Source organism: Mesoplodon densirostris, chromosome 19, assembly GCF_025265405.1.
Source record: "Mesoplodon densirostris isolate mMesDen1 chromosome 19, mMesDen1 primary haplotype, whole genome shotgun sequence".
Taxonomy (NCBI): Eukaryota; Metazoa; Chordata; class Mammalia; order Artiodactyla; family Ziphiidae; genus Mesoplodon; species Mesoplodon densirostris.
The window spans coordinates 64,557,430-64,577,734 of record NC_082679.1 but is presented as its reverse complement, the minus strand read 5'-3'; positions in this window follow the sequence as shown (position 1 = coordinate 64,577,734).

Here is a 20,305-nt window from a genome sequence, read left to right as displayed (position 1 = left end):
AAGGCTTGTAGGAGGAAAGGCCTTGAGCTGATCAACAGTGGTGCCCTGGTGCCTGCTGCGGGCAGGGGGATCCGAGCGGAAGTCAGGGGCAGCTGGGAGACCCCAGACCTCCCACCGGGACGTGTAGATCGGGGCCAGTTTGGGGGCTAGACCCTGTCACTCAGGACACCTTTGGGCTCCTGACTGTACAATCCCTCCCTGGACGGCAGCCTGAGCAAAGGCCAGAAGATTCCAGCAGCTCCTATGGTGGGCACGTGGGCAGTGCTGTTTCAGGTCTGTTCTGCATTGGTTTTGGAGCCAAGCTCTAGTCTTTTCAAAGCTTCACACTTGAAATCTGGAAGCAGACACTGTGACCCCTCATGGGCTTCTCCTCTGTGTTCCCCCAGGGCAGCTCTCCTGGGCCTCGAGGGCTGGACAGCAGCCCTGCCAGCTATCTGGGGCTGGCTCTCAGCTCCTGGCCAAGGCACTGCTGTCCCCTCCCCTGTCACCTGTCCCAGGCTTGGGGAGCTAGAGTCCAGGCCTCGGCGCTCTGACTGCACCTGCTCTGGAGGCCACCTGACTCTCAGGGGGTCTGGCTCCCGCTGAAACCAGCATGGTACGCCCACCCTCCCCTCCGGAGAGGCTGTGCTTGCAGGCTTTTGTGTTTGTGGTTCCCATAGCATTTTCCCCAGGGGAGGCAGCCGAGGCCCAGAAGCTCCTCTGGCCTGGCCACCAGCTGGCTTTCCTGTGCCGTCACTGTCCACAGAGTCAGCTTGGGGAGCAGCGTCATCCAAGGTCAGATTGGCTCCCTCCAGGCCCCTCTTAGGCGCTGGCGGCTCTGCCTTGGCCTCTGACCCCTGACCTTCCCACCAAGGGGAGGTTGAGACTAGCCCTTGGGCATTGAGCCTCACTGCTCAGCTGTAGCCATTTCCCAGGGGCCACGTGAGTTCCGAGTGGCCAGTCCATCCACTGCCACCCACCTGGGCTCCGGGGCCCTGCGTGGGCCGATGGGCCCAGAGGGACCTGACAAGCAGCTTGTTGCGGGGGGCCAGGCTGGGCATTGAGGCTGAAACAGAGGTGGCCACGTGTCCACCCCTCCCTCTTCGTGCTGGTCAGGAGACCCCTGCCTGCCTGTAGCTCCTGACGTGAGGACCGACGTCCACGGAAGTCTCCTCACCAACTCAGTTGTCCTGGGGCTGTAATCCACGCATCTAGGGGCCCAGCTCAATGTCTGAAGGCAGAATGTCACCCAGGAAGTCAGAGACCTGATTTTAGACTTTCTGTATTGGGGCCTCAGTTTTCTCACCTGTAAATGGGGGCTGCAGCTGCTGTACTACCTGCCTGGTGGGATTGTGCCCCTTCAGGAGGAGACTGGCCATCGTAGCCACCGCAGCCCCTCGCACAGGTGGTGGGCAGGGTGCTGCCTGGGGTGCACTGCCCACTGCCTTTCCGCGGTGGTCCAGCAACCTCTGAGCAGATTTTGGCCTCTTCCCTCCAGGGTGTCGGGGTGACATTTAGGACGCATCGTGGTCAGACCACTGGCTCTGGATGTGACCTGGCAGAGTGCAGGGAGCCAGGTGTCCCTGTCCAGACTGCAGTGGCCTTCCCACCATGTGCATCTTGGGGAAGTGGGGTGGTGCCACCCCTGCAGGAGTGATGGGGTCCCTTTATGCACTGAAAGGTCAGAGGTAGTTCTGAAGTGTGGCTCTCCCCAGCATGTGGGAAGGCAGGTTGAGGGGCCCAGGCTGTGATTCTTGGGGCTGTGGGGTCCCGTGCAGCCCAGGGCCCCCACCCTGCCCGCCCCTTAGAAGGCAGGCGTGTCTGTGTTCTGGGGCAGAGACTCCACTCCTTCTGACCACGCTACTGACAAGTGTCCTGAGCGTTCACCTTTGTGGGTTAATTTTTTTTTTAAGCCAAATTTTGGCGTAACAAGTGTGCGACCGTTCTGCTTATGTTCATCCTTATGTCTCAGTAGTGTAAGGGATGCTGTTGGCACCGTGTTTATTTATTGTGGGAGTGGCGTACAGCCCTGCTGCTCCGCAGGTCCTAGCTACGCCAGCCGCCCACCACGATGTCGCGCAGTGACGTGTGTGTGACTTCACGCCTCTCTTCTGCCAACCGCTAACCTGTTACACGCTTGGCTAGTTTGGGATGGGGAGTTCTGTGTTTTGTGGGGGGGGGGTTGTTTGTTTTTAAAGAATTATAAGCACTGCTGATGGTTTTCTGTCTTGTATTCAGAGCCAGATTCTGGGTGTAGGGAGGTTCCTGGAGGTGCCTCCCCGGGGTCAGGGTGGGGGTGGGGCTGACCATACACCTCCTTGCCCAGTTTGTTCATTCATTCATTCATTCATTCGCCAACAGCCTCCTTGAGGCCACAGGTGGGTGCTTAGGGCCAGGGAGGAGGCAAGGGGATGAGCGGGGGGAATTTGGATCCACCTCTCAGGAGGGACAGTGAAGTTGGGACCGAGGAGAATAGGCCTGGCCTTGGGGCGACAGCCAGGCCAGGACCAGCGCCAGGGCGGGAGGAGGCACGTGCCATCTTGGGGTCGGAGGGAAGGGACAAGCTTCCACAACAGTCCTGAGGGTAGTCATCACAGCCTCAGGGTGGAGCAGGGCCCAGAGCCCTGCCTGCCCTCACTCGATGCCGGCAAACTCCATTCCTCGCGGGGCCTTGCGTGGCGGGACGTGGGTGTGCCAGGATGGGAAGGGCATCGCGGGGCGGCTGCCGCCTGAACCTCAGCGAGGGCAGGAGGCTCATCCATGGCAGCTGCCGAGCGAGCCCAGGCTGCTGGGACCAGGGGCCTTGAGTGCCACTGGGGAGGTTTCCACTCCAACCCCTGGGCTTGGGGCAAGCGAGTACCAGCCACGGGCCAGGTCCTGGTGCTGCCCCCAGCGGGTTGGGTGCCCAGGGTCTCTGAGCACCATGTAGCTTCACTTTCTGCTGGAGAAAACGTATTACTTCAGGGAGACCAGCTGAACAAAATCCCAGGGGCAGCTCCATACGATGCACAGACCGTGATGCATTGACTAGTGTGTTGAGAGTCCTACTTCCGTCTCCATGGGAGCAGGTGGGACACATGAAAGGGCACTGGCATCTTGATCGTTCCTTGGCCCTCAACGAGTGTGCCTTTCACGGTCACTGATGGAAAAGGGTCTGGACACGGAAGGACAGGTCTCAAACCAACCTGAACGAACTGCCCCACACGTGTGGTCTGAGCAGAGCTGCCTGGTCAAGGTCCTCTGGGGCAGGAGGGAGCAAGGAAAGAGAAATGTCTCCAGATGGGGGACCGGGGCACATTCACCCGACAACCTACATCGCTCAACCCTGTGCACGGAGAGAGCAGTTTGTTTGGAGAAGGTGGGGAAGGTGGCGGGATGCTGGCTGGTGGGGGAGGCCTCTTCTCGTAGTCCCTGAATTCTTGGGAAATTGCCTGGGGAAGTGGCCAGTGGGGTCAGGCTGTCGGCAGCGAGGCAGGGACCTCTGACCGCTGAGCCAGCCCTGCCCGTGGGGTTAGCCAGAACCACCGTGGGGGCGTGGGACCTCGGCGGACTGGGGATGGGGGCCAGGCAAGCAGAACTGGATTCCAGGCAGAGTGGGAGGGGGCGGGGGGGACATCCGGGCCCAGTGGGAGAGCTCAGACACCCCGCCATGTCACGAGGACCCCGGGGAGGAAGCAGCGCCCCCTGGTGCTCCTGCCTCTGGACAGGACCCTTTTGTGTGTCGTAAACCTGTGACCCTTCCCTGGCCTCCAAGATGGTGAAGGGTGTGGCCCGAGGCCCAGGAGAGCGGCACATCCTCACCCCCAAAGGCGCCCTCTGCACTCGTGGGGCTGCCCCAGGCTAGCAGCATCCCTTGGGGCCCCAGGACCTTTCACCCTCCTGCCAGAAACTGCTCCTCAATTCCTTCATGTGCCCGGCCATGCCACACAGGCCCCGAGCTGCACTCGTTACTTCTTGGGGCCCAGAGTCTGGCAAGACCCAGATCTTTGTCCTCCGGCCACAGGGTGACTTAATCCTGCGAGTAGGAACTCAACGGTGATTAAACTTAAACGCCTAAATCACACCAACACCCCGGGTGATCAGATCTTCTCAGAACCTGTCTCTACCTGTTTCACCGGAGAACACATCCTCTCTGGGTCAAAGAGGGGCACAGAAGCTTCCAGAAGCCACTCTCCCTTTTGACCTCTGTGCAGGCTGGTCGAAGGATGGCACGTGGCCCCCAGACGGGCTCTTACCCTCGCCCCCTCCCCCCCCGAAGGAGGGCTCTGGGGCCCAAAGTCGGCGTGGGTCTGGCCCTGCCCACCTCGTGGTCCCAACCCTTCCAAGCCCGGGCAGGTAGTGGCCACCTGTGCTCTCTGGACCAGCCAGGCCCCTGAACTTGGGAATGGAGCAAGTCCAGGGTAAGGAGCCCTCAGGGCCGACTGGGTCTCCCCGCCCCAGAGACTGAAGGCTGGGCCGCTCTTCGTCTCGACAGGGCTCCACCTCATCATCCCTCCTGCACCGCCAGCGAGGCTGGTTCCTCCGGAGAGCGAACGTTTTCCCATTGCCAAGGGCCACTCTGTCCCGGGCGGCCACGGGAGCGGGAGGGTGCCGCTGGACGTGACTGCGTTTCCCGCCCGTCCCTCTGGCTACCATGACGTTTTCCAGGCTCTGAAGGTGGTCTCGTGGGACGGCCCTGCCTTGTTCTCAAGGAGCCACGGAGGCGGGGGGGGCTGAGTCCCCACTTGTTCCAGTAAAGCTACTCCTGTTTTATTTCTGGGCTCCGTCCCTTGACTCGGGCTGTGAATCCCCCAGGGAAAGAATGTCACATAGAAGCCAGATCTGGCCTGAGTAAGGAGGGATGTTGGAAAGGTCACTGCAGATGGGCCCTGACCACAGGACGGGCAGTCGTCTCGGGGGAGCTGGGGGAGGGTTAGGGCCTCCTCCGCAGGGAGGGGAAGGGGTTGGAAAGGGCCAGGGCGGGGGTGGGGTGAGGGTGGCCGGGAGGGGCGTGGGGAGAGAAGATCCCCCAGGCGGCCTGTTCCAGGAGGGGCTGTCACCTCTGGCTGAGGGGCTGAGTTCGGGGGTCTGGGCGGAGAGGGAAGGTCACCAGAGTCTGGTTATGAGCATGTGTTCTCTGGGTCGGGGGGAAGAGTGGGTCCTTCGTGGGTCCGAGTCCGGCCTCGTCACAGGGAGCCAGGCAGTGTCCTCTGGGCTTCGGGGCAGGGGTGCTCGGCCTGGGCTCTTCTCCAGGATGGCGGCTTGGTGAAGTTCAGCCCCGTCTACATGAAGTCGGGGGTGTTTTCTCCTGTTGTACCTGGCCTGCCGCCCCCCACCCCGCCACCTCCCGCTGCCTGCTGCTGCCTGAACCCTGCACGGGCTGTGGACAGGAGAGCCTGGCCTCGCCCTCCTCTGCTCACCACGAGCCCCCGGGTTATGGGAGCTGCCTGTCCCGTCGGGGAGACAGAACCTCACCCGATAAGCCCGGTGCATGCAGGTTCCCAGGGCCATGGGTGTGCAGGGTCGAAGTCAGACGTGGGTGCCCACCGCAAGGAAGCAGGAACAGGCGTTGAGGCCGCCTGATCTCAGAAACGTCGGCAGAGCAATAGGAAGCTGCTTAAAGAAACTGGCTCAAGCCCACAATGGAGTCCAAGGCAGCCGTGAAGACCCACAAGGTGACGAGAAGGTCCTGTGGTGCTGGCTGCGCAACGCTGGCGGATGTTCTAGAACCCGCTGGATTGTATGCTTTACTCGGGTGAATTGTTCAGTATGTGAATTATGTCTCCATAAAGCTGTTACCCCCCAAAAAAAGGAAGACAAAGACGGAAGACTCGCCTTATAAACAGCGTGTACCACTAAGCAGGGTATGGAATGGTGGACATGGAACGCTACAATTTTTACAAAAAAAGGGGAAAAAAGAATATACAAGTGTATTTTCCTGAGTATGGAAGGGCTCTGGAAGGGCTCTGCAGAAGTCGGTAACCCCAACTGTCTCCAGGGTGGGAATTGGAGTACCCAGCGAAGGGTCAGGAACCATATTTTCATTTTGCACCCTTTATACCTTATGAATTTTGAATCCCATGGGTGATTTACACATTCACAGAAACAATACTTTTAAATTCGCTTTTTAAAACATCCGCGGGCTCTCTGGGACGCTGGCACTGTTCTGTACTTAGATCTAGTCGGGTGGAAATTTATCCTGCTGCGCATGAAAGAGTCACACGCTTTTCTACACGTGTTTTTAAATGTGCACTGGACGCTTGGCTGCCTGGCCGTCACCTGGATCTTGCTGTGCATTTTTGACGTGCCCAGCAGACCCCAGGACCCCACCCATCTGACAGACGTAATGCAACACCTGCTGCATTCGAGACAAAGACCCGCCTCCACAGGACCTTGCACGTCTGCCTGCCCTTCCAACCTTTGTTGACCCACCCACGCCCTCCCTCTGCACCCCACCATGATGGGCCGCTTCTCAGCAGCTGGGGCTCCCCCAGGGCCTTTGCACGTACGTGCTGCTTCCTCGTGGAGCAGCTCACCTGCTGACTTCTCTTGACCCCTCACCCTCTGCGTGCAGAGCCCCTCCCTCTCTGGGCGCTGGGATCCCGGGACCTCTCTCAGATCCCAGGAGGTTTATTGGAATGTCCTGAGTTGCCTTTTGGCTTTTCCCTCGCTCACCTCTGAGAACATGTGGGCTGCCGGGGACTCCCAGAGACGCTCAGATGGAAGCCAGAGAAGGGGGACGAGCTGCCCTGAGGCCTCCCGGACCTGAGCGTGCCGTGTTCCGGGAAGAGTCCCTGCCCAATGCTCTCCAGCTCTGAGAGTTTGAGCAACCTCCTCCCCCGCCGAAGCCTCAGTTTTTCCGCCTGTGGGGTGGGTGTAGGAGGTGGGGACAGTTAAGGGAAGCGGCCTCACCTTCTCTGCCCCCAAGGCACACCCATGTCTGCGCAGGACCCTCCTTCCCTTCCAGGGACCCTGAGCCCACCACCACTCCAGGGACAGGTGGGCCTACGGGCAAACACACGCCCATCCAGCACATGCTCCAGGAGCAGCCAGTGGCTCAGAGAGGCCCAAGGCCTGAGGGAAACATGCTGGGCCTTCTGGGGAAAGTGCCAGGAAGAGGCAGTTTTCTTCCTCGGGTGCTGGCTGAGCGCAGCGTGGGTTCTGGAGCCGCTACTTATCTGGCCGGGGCCTGAGAAAGAGGCCGAGGAGTCGGGGAGAGGCTGCCAGAGGCACCCCTCCCCCAGATGGCACTCCTCACGGCTTGCCCAGCTGGAGGCCCCCGACGGCAGATGCCTGCCTGCCTGGGTCGGGCAGCTGGGATGGATGCTGTGGGGATTGGGCCCACCCTGCCAGGGTGGCCGCTGACCACTCTCAACTGGGCCTCCCTGAGTTGCCCTTGGCCGGAGGGGACCTCCTCATCCAGAGCTAACCCTGTCTCTGCGGGCGGCCAGCATCCAGTGACAACTGGACACGTCCCCGGGTGTCCCCAGTTTGGGACTGTAAGCGAAAGCTCAGCTTCTCTGTACACGGGTGCCAAATCAAATCTCAGGGACAGAGCTTTGGGTGAAGTAGAAAGGGATGGCTTTATTGCTTTGCCAGGCAAAGGGGGACGCAGCAGGCTCCTGCCTCGAAAAACTATGCGTCCCCACCTGGGAGGATCTGATGAGGGTTTATAAGAAGGGTTCAGAGTGGGGTGCTGACAAGATGGGGGGTGCAGGGCCTCAGGTGGCCGGTCTCCTAGTCTTGATGAGCTTCTGGGGTCCCTTTAATCTCACCTCAGCTGGTTTCCTGGCTGCTCCCTGCTAGATTAGCCAACTGTTCAAATCTGCCCTTTGGAACTCAGGGGAGGTCGTGGAGGCTGGAGTCTTGCCTATAAGAAACGGGGCCAAAAGGGCCTCCATGCCCGGATTCCCTCAGGGCCCCACTCAGTTTCAGGACACGCCCGGGGCCTCCCCGCCCCTGAGCTCCCGTGGGGTCAGCTGGGGCCTCGGCCGTGACCCCGTGCAGCTCAGCGGGACATGGAACACCCCAGTAAGCCTGCCTCAGAGATGCTACCAGAAGGCCAACCAAGAGGGGCCGAGCCGGGCGGGGGAGGGGTCTCTTCCCCCTGTACATTCCTCCCCATGCCATCGTGCACTCGAGGAAACCTAGGGGACGTGGGGGCTGGTACCCCAGGTCACGGCCCGTCTCCGCCCGAGAGTCATGGCGTCCTGGCATCTCTGCCCATTTCTGGAGCTCCGCAACAAGAGAAGCCACGGCAATGAGAACCCCGCAACGAAGAGTAGCCTCCGCTCGCCTGCCCATGCCTGCTTCTTTCTTTGGCTCCTTCCAAAGGGAAATCTGCGTCTCTCGTCAAACGTGAGGTGCTGGGGACCCCACTGGAGACCTGGCCCGCGACAGCGTGTTTCTGCCAATGTCCTGACAGAGAGCACCGGGCGGCCCGCAGGCCAGGGCGCAGCGGGGAATCAATTCTGCCAAAAGGAACTAAACATCTTGATCTCAATGATCTGGACCAGTTTAGTCCAGCTCTGCACACATTTTTCAGGACTCTGCAGGCGGCACAAATTCCATTCAGATAAATCTCCCTGGGAGCGGGTATAAGTGAGTTCAACCCTTTTGGAAACGGTAAGGCAGCTTTTGCTAGAATCCATGACTCACTAATTTGCTTCTGGGTGTGCGCCCAGCACACACTTTCAAGGTGTGTGCAAGGCCCAGGGCCAGTCTGAGAATGTTCCAGTCACCACAGCCCAAGCTGGGAACTGCCTGGGACCTCGTGAACCATCATGGGAGAGATGGTGGTGAGGTCACATGTTGGGTAATAAACTGGATGATGTGCCAGCCATGCCCGGCCTCGGCCACGTGGAGAAGGTCCACGAACCTCATGCTGGGTGAGAGAAGCCTGGACCACGTGCCATACCCGTGTGACCTCATCCCAGAAAGTCCGCACTGGGGACACTTCGTGGAGATGCATGACAAGCAGCTGTTTGTACCAGTGTCCCTGGGTGGCTGTCACAACTTAACATAACCCAGGGGCTTAAACAACAGGAATTTATCCTCTCGCAGTGCAGAGCCCTGAAGTTTACAGTCAAGGTGTGGTCAGGGCTGTGATCCCTCCTGGGACGGCGGAAGAGGGTCCTTCCTGCCTGTTCATCGAGGCTTCTGTCCTCACATGGCCTCTCCGTGTGTCTCTGAGTCTGTGTGCGTTTTCCCTTCTCTTACAAGGGCACTCTCAGGGATTTAGGGCCCATCCTAATCCAGGATGAGCTCATCTTGAGATCCTTGCCTTAATTACATCTGCAATGTCCCTATTTCCAAATAGGGTCCCATCCTGAGGCTCTGGGTGGACATGAATTGTGGGGTGAGGGTGTCACCATCTAACCCACTAGAGATTCCGTGGGACTCTCTGCCCGCGTAGGACTCTCCCTGTCTCCCGATGTGAAGATCTCCAATCTTGGTCCACATAGAAGTCCCTGGTGTCTGGTAACATGTCCACTGGGACAGCGGGGCCCACCCGCAAACTTGACCCAGATGGGAGTGTGCGTGGGTGATGGGGCAGGAGTGAAGCTGGGATCTCGGGAAACCTGACAACCACCCCATCTAGACCAGAGTCTTTACACTGCGGAGGAAACGACCCTCCCTGCAAACCACAGTTAACAGGGAGCCGGGGTGAAGCAGACAGACCAGTGGGACCTCCCACCTCTGCCCCTCGCCCTCACCCTGCAGGGTAACTGCCCCGGACAGTGAGGGCGAGAAGGCTGGCGGGCCTGGAGCTGGGCTACCATGGCCTCCTGCCTGAGATGGCAGCCTCTCAGCCTCCACGTGTCCCCAACACAAGGGCCAACTCCCAGGGCTGCTGTGAGGATCGACTGAGTCAGATCAACGTGGCTGACAGGTGTTGATGCCTGGGGACACCTGCTGGGTTTTGCAGTGCTGACCCTGCACCCCATGATATTCCAGCAGCTTCCATTTCTGGATTGGCATTGGTTACGTTAATAACATTAATTCAGAACCACAGACCCAGACAGAAACAGCCAGAGGCTGTCGGACCTCACAGCTGAGAGCACCGTTCCATGCTCTGCTCTTAGGACCAGGGCACCCATCGTAACATGCGGCTTCCTGCCACACTCAGTAGACCCCCTGGTAAACAAGGCCAACCTGCTGCCTGGCCTGGGAGCTTCCAGCAGGGGCTGGAAGAGCAGACTCAGCTGAGGGCTTTACTCGGCCCCAAACCTCCCTCACCTGTTACCACTAGGGCCAGTCACGTGTCACATGCTCAGCAAGGCCTTTCCATACTGACTTTTTTTTTTTTTTTTTGACTGCACCTCGTGGCATGTGGGATCTTAGTTCCCCAACCAGGGATTGAACCTGCGCCCCCTACATCCAGACGGAGTTTTTTTTTTTTAATATATATATTTATTTATTTGGCTGCATTGGGTCTTCGTTGCCGCGTGTGGGCTTTCTCTAGTTGCGGTGGCTTCTCTTGCTGTGGAGCACGGGTTCTAGGTGCGTGGGCTCAGTTGTTGTGGCTCGCGGGCATACTTGCTCCGTGGCATGTGGGATATTCCCAGACCAGGGCTCGAACCAGTGTCCCCTACACTGGCAGGCGGACTCTTAACCACTGCGCCACCAGCGAAGTCCCCAGACTGAGCTCTAATCCCACTGAATCACCCTCACCTTTTTATCCCAGAGCCCAGTGCTCTTGTCCAGGTATATTCCTAGATTTGTCTCTGGAGAAAGCACCTGAATGCAGAGTTCCACAAAAGGAGGAATCTCTCTGCTGTTTCCTAATTTACAACCCAGCGCTGGAACTGTGCCCGCGGACGCTGAACCGAGTGACCCAGCTTTCTCCAGCCAGAGCTCCGCGGTGATAGGAAGTCAAACCCCGCTCTGAGGCTGGGGATTGGCCCCTGAGGGGGAGGAGCCCATCAGGTCACGCCCACCACGCCGTCCTGGTCTGTCCTGGTTTGTCCAGCCCAGGTGCCCCTCATCTGGGGAGAATTCCCACCTCCTTCAGGCAGCTTCCTCTCAAAGGGCTCAGACGGTCAGGGAACTCTGAGCCTTTGCCCTGGCCAGGCCGGGTGGAGCTGCGGGCTCCGGCTCGGAGAATAAGACCCTCCAGGCAGCCGAACCGCAGCGGGCATCGCCGGCCTCCCCGCTGCTTCGAGGACCCGGCGCTGGAGGAGAGACTTGGCCCCTCCAGCTCCAGCAGGAGGTTAGTGAGAGCGGGTATGGCCGCCGTCTTCCCTCCACGGCCACCGGGCTCCCAGCCTGTGGCTCTGTTTGCCCATTCAGCTCCCCCTCGGCTGCCGGTTCACCTGGGTTGGAGGGTGCCACGCAGGGACGGGCACCCTTGCTCTCCTGTGGGGTGCTGCTCTCGGGAGGGCCCTGCCCTCAGCGTCCCCAGGCTCTGAGCGGTCGTCACGGCTGCGTGGACACGCCTGCCTCCGTGGCACCAAAAGGGTGAGGCTGTGCTTCTCAGAGGCAGCAGGTCCGTGAGTCACCACGCGGTGAAGCCACGTGGGCGCCGGCTGTGGCCCCGGGGAGAGGGGCGCAGCAGCTGCTGCTCCCGTGGGGACGCGAGAGGCCGCAGCAGCCTTCAGCATCAGCCTGGAGGCCTGCGGGGGACACAGGCCAGGAGCGGGGATGGGCCGTGCTGCCCCGGTGTCCTGGGGCTCAGGTGACCAGGAGCCAGGGGCTCAGACAACAGAAATCTATTCCCTCCAGGCCTGGAGGGCCAGGAGTCTGAAATCAAGGGGTCGCAGGGCTGGGCGCCCTCCAGAGGCTCCGAGGAAGGGTCCCTCCTGCCTCTTCCAGCTCCTGGGGGCTCCAGGCATCCCTGGCTTGTGGCCTCATCCCTCCAATCTCTGCTCCGTCTTCACGCGGCCTCCCCTCTGTGTGCACCTCAAATATAAGGACACTACTCCTTGGATATAGGGCCACCCTAATCTCAGTTCACACCCCATCTAAACTTAGTGAATTATATCTGCAAGGACCCTATTTCCAAATCCGGTCACATCCATGTGTTTCCAGGTGGAGGTGAATTTTAAGGGGGGGGGGTCACTGTTGCACCCACGATGGGGTGGGTGTGTGTTAGCAGCTCCTGGCGTGTCTGGCATAGGTGGTCCTGACCACTCCTTGGGGAGCCCCGGGTCAGTCCAAGCCCTGCAGGGCCCTGGTGGCATCCAGCCCCCCACCGGCACCCCAACCTCGTCACTTCCGTGTGGGTGGGTTTTTCCAGCAGGGCTAGTTCTCCCATCTGGCAGGAGGACTGTGTGGGCGCCCGTATTTGGATGAGCCTGCCGACGGCTGTCCCCTCCCTGGTGTCAGGCATGTTTGCGGGTGTCCGTGAGTCTCTGGAGAGACAGGGTGACCTCAGGACATCGCTGTCAGGCTGGAGGCTGGCCGCCCTTTGTATCTCCACTGTGGAGCCACATCGCCAGGCAAGGAGCTGATCAGGGGTGGACAGGGGAGAAGCGACAGAAATGTCCCGGGGCCTGGGGGATGGGCCTGCTGCAAGTGGGAGGGGGAGAGGGTCTCCAGCAAACGCAGGGCCGGGGTCTCAGGTCCCTTCCTTCCTAGTTGAGTCTACTGCCTGTCCTCCTGGGGCCAGCACACCTGGCCGAGCACAGACGGCCCTCACCCTGGGAGGGACTGGGGGGTGCCCCCTGTTCAGAGGTTGAGCATCAGCCTCAGGCCATAAACCATCTCTGTCCTCTCTCCCAGAGTGTCTTCCTTTTTGAAAAATTTACTTTTAGAAGACTTGTAAACTGAGGTAGAGGGAGTTCCCTGGTGGCCTGGTGGTTAGGGTTCCAGGCTTTCACTGCCGTGGCCCAAGTTCCTGCAAGCTGCACGGCGCAGCCAAAAAAAAAAATTGAGGTATAATTCACATAACATAAAGTCAATCATTTTAACCTCTACAGTTCAGTGGCATTTAGTACATTCGCAATGTTGTACAACCGGTACCTCTATCCAGTCCCAGAGTATTTTTGTCACCCCAGAAGGAGCCACCGTCGCCATTGGTAGTCATGCCCTGGCCCTCTCTCCTCCAGCCTCTGTAAGCACTGATGTGCTGTCTGTCTCTATGAATTTGCTGCTTCTGGACTTTTCATACACATGGAATCATACGATATGTGGTGTTTTGTGATGGGCTTCCTTCACTCAGCACAATGCTGTCACCGTTCACCCACGTGGTAGCTGCGTCAGTGTCCGTTCCTTTTCATGGCCTAGTGATATTCCATTGTATGGCTGGAGTATTATTGTTTGTCTTCCATTCATCAGCGGATGGATGTCTGGGTTGTTTCCACTTTGCCACGGTGAACAATGCTCATTTGGAAACCCGTTTTCATTTCTTTGGGGCACACACCTGTGGGTGCAGGTTCTGGTCACCTGACTTTGCTCTGAGCAGTGGTTTGGGGCCGGCTCTCATCCCTACCTGCCCAAGGCTCCCAGCTGCCCAGCCTGGAGGGGAAGGGGGCCTTGTTCCCACGCTTTGCTAGCCAGCTGTGCCAGGGAGTGAGGTGCAAGGCATCCCTCCCAAAACGTGACGGGTGCCTCTGCCCTCACCTGCCCCTTTGCAGCCCCTCCAGTGGCATCGAGAAAGTCCCAGTTAGAGCGCCTCTCAACTCTTGTGAGTTTCCTTTTTGGCCGACCTGTAGTTCCCATCCTTTGGCGAAACAGCCAAACCTGCTAGAATCGGTAGTGGGGGAAGAAATTTCTAGGTTCTTTTGGCTGGTCTAAGAATTAAATTGACATGAGACTGACTAACGGGAAAAAATCAAACAGAAGTTGAATGGCCAAAACCCTCACCTTAAATATCATCTTCAGCTAAACATGAAAGAGAATGTTGAGTGTAGGGGAGAGTCAGGTGCAGGAAGTGAGGAAAAGCCCAGTGGTCCAGGATGAGGTCGTGATACAGATTTAAGTCATTGACTTCCCCACTGATGAGAGTTTCCAGAGATGTGGTCCTTTCCTTCTGGATACAGAGAAGGAGACCCCCTTACAGCTGGAGATTTCCCTTACAGGTGTCAATGATTCTTGCAAAACGGTAACTTTTACTTGGCTTTCAGAGTTTTTCACCATGTCTGGTGTTTCCTGGAAAATAACCAGCTTAATGTAGTACTCCAAAAGGACACATTTGGGGGTGGCAAATTCTGTCCCGCTGCAAATCTAAGGTGGTGTTTTGTTTACGTTGTTTTTTCAGTTACCTTCTGTTTACGGCTGGTTTTCCCTTTAAGTAAATAAATTGAGTCAATTTAAAGAAACATAGTGAGAGGACAAGCGGCTGGGGAGAAAGTGAGATGGTTGGTTGAGTCGTGGGATGACTGGGGTCTGGGAAACCCCAGGAAATCTGTCCTATTGGACCAGGAGGTGGGAGACCGGCCCACTTGGGTTCAAATGTTGCGTTATGGTTCTCCCTCTCCCTCCCTCTCCCTCCCTCTCCCCCCTCCCCTCCCCCTCCCTCTCCCCCCTCTTTCTCTCTCTCCCCCCTCCCTCTCTCTCTCCCTCTCCCTCTCTCTTTCTCTCTCTCCCCCTCTCCCTCTCTCTCTCCCTCTCCCCCCCCCCTCCTCTCTCTCCCGCTCTCTCTCCTTGGGGAACAAAATTTGCCATCCCAAATGTCTCTGGCCTGCAAATTATTTCCAGCTGAGAACAACTAAGGCCCAAAAGGCTCAGGAAGAGGCATGGATCTTCTGTCTTAGCTTACTGAATTAGAATTTAGACAGAGGGCCTGTTTCAGGAATAGCATGGTCACCAGAGATTTCCACAAGGAATGAGACCAGGTGTGGTGAGGAAACTCAGACTACAGTCCACTCTGTCCCGCTGTCTCTGCAGGCTCAGCAAACATTTGTTTACCAGACATGTGCTTTTCCATCTCCATGTGAATTCCCTCTCTCCCCTTTGAGGTCCCAAACCACCACCCCAACATCCTCATTTGTTTTTACCTGAAGATGGTGTTTAAGGTGAGGGCTTCAGCCATTTTGGCAAGTTACTCAGTTTTTCTGGGTGATGTTATGAAATTCTGTCTGATTTTTTCCTCTTAATCTGTCTCATGTCAATTTACTTCTTAGACCAGCCAGAAGAACCTAGAAGGTGTTACCGAACTGAAATTGGGTCCCCACACCCGCTGTAGAGCAAAGCCAATCTACTGACACCAGGTTGTGGTGAAGGAAAGTGTAGTGTTTATTTATTGATTGATTTTCCATAATTTTTATTGAAATATAGTTGATTTGCCATATTGTGTTAGTTTCAGGTGGAAAGTACTGTGTTTATTTGCAGAGTACCAAGCAAGGAGTACGGGCAGCTCGTGCTCCAAAGACCCAAACCCCTGATGGCTTCCAGGGAAGGGTTTTTAAAGGCAACATTTGGGGTGAGGGTTGCATCTTGTGGACTTGCCTCTGATGGGTTGGTGGTGAGGTAACAGGGTGGTGTCCCAGGCATCTCAGTCATCGGCCTTCTGGTTCCAACAGGGCTGGGAGTCTCAGCATGTAGTCACCATCCTCCACCTGGGCGGGGGTTCTTAGTTTGTGCAGAACTTGAAGATATGCGTCATATTATTATGTGCATCCCTTGAGGAGGAGCTGGGGTTCTGTTTATTGTTTAGGCGCTCATTACTTTTCTTGCTTAGCTGCTTTTCCTTTGTCCCTGTGTCCCCCCACTTCCCTAATTAGTAACTGCTTGAGTCCACTCTCTGGAACTCAGGGAAGGCCCAGGAGACTAAAGCCTTTTTTACAAATAAGAAACGGGGGACACAGAGGGGCTTTTGTACCCAGAGGGCCCCACAGGGCCCTGCTCGTTTTCACAGGGAAGAGGAACATTTCTTCTTCCTCGATACTCCCTCTTCTCTGCCTTCTGTTGCTTCTTTTTGTTTATTTATTTTTTGATGACCCCGCGAGGCTTGCTGAACCCTCACCCTTGGTAGTGAAAGTGCAGAGTCCTAACCACTGGACCACCAGGGAATTCCCCGTTCCTTCTTCTTTTACACATCACAAAGTACACCGTCTTCAGTGCATCACAGGATGAGTTGGGACAAACACATACACTGAGTAACCCAACTCCACATAAAGATACCGAACATTACTAAAAAGCCTTTTGAAAAACAGATTCTGGCTCGGCAGATCTTGGGTGCAGCCCAGAGGTCCTTAGTATAAGGGGTCCCTGGAGGGTGCTGTGGGGATCCAGTTGGGAGGTGCTGGTCTGGGGCCAGGATCTACAAGCCCAACCATGAACTAGCCCCTGGGTCTCACTGTCTCCCACCCTCTCCTCACATGCACACCGTGCTCTCAGCCCCAAGCCCTGGAGTGAGCATCCTCCAGCAGGTGGTGATACAATCCATCACAGCCTGTTGGCCTGGACCATGTGGGGACTGCTATCATTTGAGGAGGTGCAGTCATGGTCACTTAGGGTGCTGGGACCTGCCTGACCAGCACAGGGGCAGCTGATGGGGACCCACAGACTCCTTTCCCCCAGCACACACTATTTTCAAATAACATGCATTAATATTCAATAATCAGGAAACTTCACTTTAAAAAATAACCAAATTTCTAATTTTTTTGTCTCAAAACAAAAAACAAAAAAAGGATCTAGCAATGTCAGGCTGTCTGTCCCCAGGGACTGAAGTGGCTGGAGCACCCAGCAGCTGCCCTGGTATCTAACCATCACCCCTACCTGCCCACTCAACTCATTTCTCTTCCAGGTCTGGCCCCTGGAGACATGTGAGATTTCAACCCCTGCACCATATAAAAACCATCCCTGAGAAAGCAGTAACCCACATAAGGCCACCACATCACAGGACCCCTGGAATAGGGTGACATGTGCCCTGGTCCAAACACCTCTCCTCCCTGGGGCCTGCCTGCAGCTGGTGGTGCAAAGGGGCCATAGGTGTAAAGGCCCCAGAGAGAAACGGGGGAAGGTGGAATGTATTGATTGCTTTCACCCAGAATCATTTGCCAGGTGAGGCTGGGATGGAGAGTAAACTGTGTGGGCATCACCACCTCCCTTTTCTGTGCCAGTGACAGACATAAGCAGTGGATTACAGCTCTCTTTCTCTTGGCGTCAGGGTTTACCAGTCTTGGCTATCGACATTTGGGGCTGAATCACTTTGTGGCTGGAGGGGGGAAGAGGGTGACCTATGCATTCATTGTAGCACGCTGAGCAGCGTCCCTGACCCGACCCCACTAGATGCCAGGAGCACCAGCGCGCCCCCCGCACCCCCTGCTTTGACAACCAAAAATATCTCCAGGCACTGCCAAGCACCCCGCAGATGCCATTCAGGGATTCAGACAGGACCAGTTGATTAGAGCTGGCCCAGGTGAAGCCTCTTTGCTGTCCTGCGGGGGCGGGGGGGTGGTGGTGGTGTGGGCTGCCTTGCATATCCGTGCTCTAGCACCGTGACTCCCTCCAGAACCTCACTGAATCAGACCAACATGCAGACCCCACGCCTGGCTCTGCAGCCCTGCCCCTCAGTGTGGAGCAGTAATTCAGAGACAGGTCAAGGCGGGCACCTGTCAGAGCAGCTCCAAGGAGCGCTGGCCCCGTTACAGCCGGTCTCCATTTACACGAGGGCCGGCCTGGGCAGAGACCATGGAGCGTGTTCTGTTGAGAAAGAAGCCCCCAGAGACACGTTCATCCCCTCGCATGAGTGAACCCGGGAGCCAGGTTAAGCCTCCGGCGGCCTCTTCGTCCCCTCCCCCTCGCGCAGAGGCTGGCTGCCGGCTGATGCAAGAGGCTCCGGGATTGCGTGGCTTCCTTCCCCAGAGCGGCAGTTCACGTGGGACGCGCGAGTGAACCGGCTGCTGCCGCGGTCGCGCGCGCACACAGAAAGCACAGGCGGGGGCCGGCGCTGCCAGCACTCTGCTCGGCGGGGAGTTGGAGGGGCCTGGCTGGAATTTTGCAAGAGGGGGACCACGGAGGGACCCTGCGTCCTCCGGGAGCCCTTACAAACGCTGTGGGCAGAGAAGGGAGGAGGGGAAGTCAGAGCGACCGTGTGTGCCTCTCCCCAGGCACACCGTCAGAGACGGGGTGGTGGGGAGGGGCGATGTCCTCGAGAGGGACGGAAACAGCGGCTTCAGCAGCCCTGGGGGCTGTGGGCGAGGCTCAGGTCCTGGACGCAGCGGGGCTTTCTAGACGTGGGAGCGTCGTGCCTGCAGAGAGAGGGGCCGGGTGGCCTTGATGCTGCCTGTGCACGGCAGGCACGCGCCTCTGCTTAGCTGTGTGTTGGGCGGGGGGCTCTGACGCCGGTTAGCTGTCCTCTGTGTCACCACTGCCTAAATGAAGAGAACCAGGCAATGGCAGGAGTTCGGGGGCTGTGCCCTTTGTTACAGGGGTTCATGCCCACCACACGGACATTTGGGCCTGGATGCATCTGGGGGACGGGGGCGCGTCCTGTGCACCGTACGCTGTCGAACAGCACCCCGGTCTCCACCCCTAGATGCCATGGCACTGCCCATCCCCCCCAGTACTGACAATCAAAAATGCCCAGTGTCCCGGGGGTGCCAGCCTGGAGGCCCCGAGCACAGCCCAGGGAGCTGTCCTTTCCTCCTCTGCCCAGTGGAATGTCCCATCCCGTCCTTCAGCCCACCACGTCCACATCGCCCTGTCCCTTGAGCTTCTTGGCCCTGGCCTCTCTGGAGCCTGGCCGCCCTCTGCCTGGGCTCTGCTGCCCTCTTCGGGGCTGGGCTGCTGGGAGGAGGCTCCTGCCAGACGTCCGCAGGAGGGGAAACTGGGCCCTACCGCCTGATGTGAATACAGACTCTCGAGCCAGGTGGGCTCGTCTCGGTCCTCTTGGAGGTCTCCTGAGAGGCCCCCAGCACCTGCCTGGGTGTCTGGAACATGGACATCTCCCTCTCAAAAGTCAGATTTCCCTAGAAAGCGGAGAAGAGGCGCTATGGCCTCTGTCCTGCGGCAGGCGTGGTGCTGGGGGCTCCGGGCGCTCTTTCCCTTGCTTCCCACCTGAGTGAACCACGGGTGTTAAAGAAAACGTGATTCATCACACGTGCTAAAGATGGTGAGGCCGACTCAGGGCCGTCGCGTCGCGATGGGTGTAGGGCCCCCGCAGTGGGATTTGCAGGAGGGGAGAGTGCTCAACTGAATACAGCGTCAGCAAGTGGGGTATTGCAGCCAAGGAGCAGGTGGGGGTCACTGAATGGAAAAATTAACAGTAGGAAGCATCAGGGATAGATGAGGGAGACTCTGGCTACCCAGACCCAACAGGATTCTTGCTGAAGGCAGCCCAGGGGGTCAGACATCAGCAGGGAGGGTGGGGATGAGGAGCTCGGGTGGTCAGAAATCAAAGGTGGGCGATTCTGGCTAAACCGACTTAGCAGGCTTCTTGCTAAAATTGGGCTCTTGAGGACATGCCCAAGGATGAGGCATCGTTGAAAAAGTGCTCAGCGGCGCCTGACTAGGGCTTGGTCCAGGGAGAGCCCCTGTCGCAGTGCGGTGGGCGTTTGTTAACCTCTGTTATCATCGCTACTTGGGAATAACTGGGACTCGGGGAGGCCGGGTCACTGGCTGCAGGCCCTCAGCGCCGCAGCTGGGCAGGCATACGAGGCCGGCAAGGCCACGCTGGGCCCAGACATGTCCCCGTGAAATGTTGGCGTCCGGTGAGGGAGGGACGGGAAGCCGGGTTTCCTCTTTCTGCCCCGCGCTCCCCCGCCATCAGGCCCCGAGGTATGGAATCCAGTGGACGACCCTTTTCTGGGTGGAGGCCCCCTACTCGGCATCTTTCAGGGGTTTTCGGGGAGGCAGAATTAGGAGGAGGCCTTTCTCACCAGTGCTCCAAGCTGTTGCTCTCCCTTCAGTTCCACACCAGCAGGGCCCTGGCGGGACAGGCGGCCTCCAAGGAGGGCAGCCTAGGCACCGCCCTTGGAGATGAGGGTCCTGGGGGCGGGCAAGGGCAGGAGCAAGGACACCCCGAGGTGCCTGCAGTGGGTAGGGGAGCGGGGAGACGCAGCACCCAGCCTTTCAGGTCCAGGCAGAGCAGGCTGCATCACAACGCCAGGTGGCTCCGGGAAGCTGGGGTCACCTGGGAAGAGGGCAGGGAGAGGCACACCCGCTTACAGCAGATGCAGCCAAAGATTAGCGGGGCGGGGTGGCCACTGGGTTCCAGGTCGGGGCTCCTGTGCATCGTCCCCAGCATCAGACTTCAAAAGGACTCCCCTGGGGCTGGACGAGGCTGGGACAAGCAGTGACTACAGACCTGTGCCTAGGAGGTCGGGTCAAGTCCTGGCCTGTGGGCCGCAGGGCCTGGCGGACAGCCTCCCTGGCACCCTCCTCCACGCTCTCCTGGCACCTGGGCCTGCCTCTGCCCGCATGTTCCTCCGGCTCCCTGTTCGGCTGAGCTCCCTGGCAG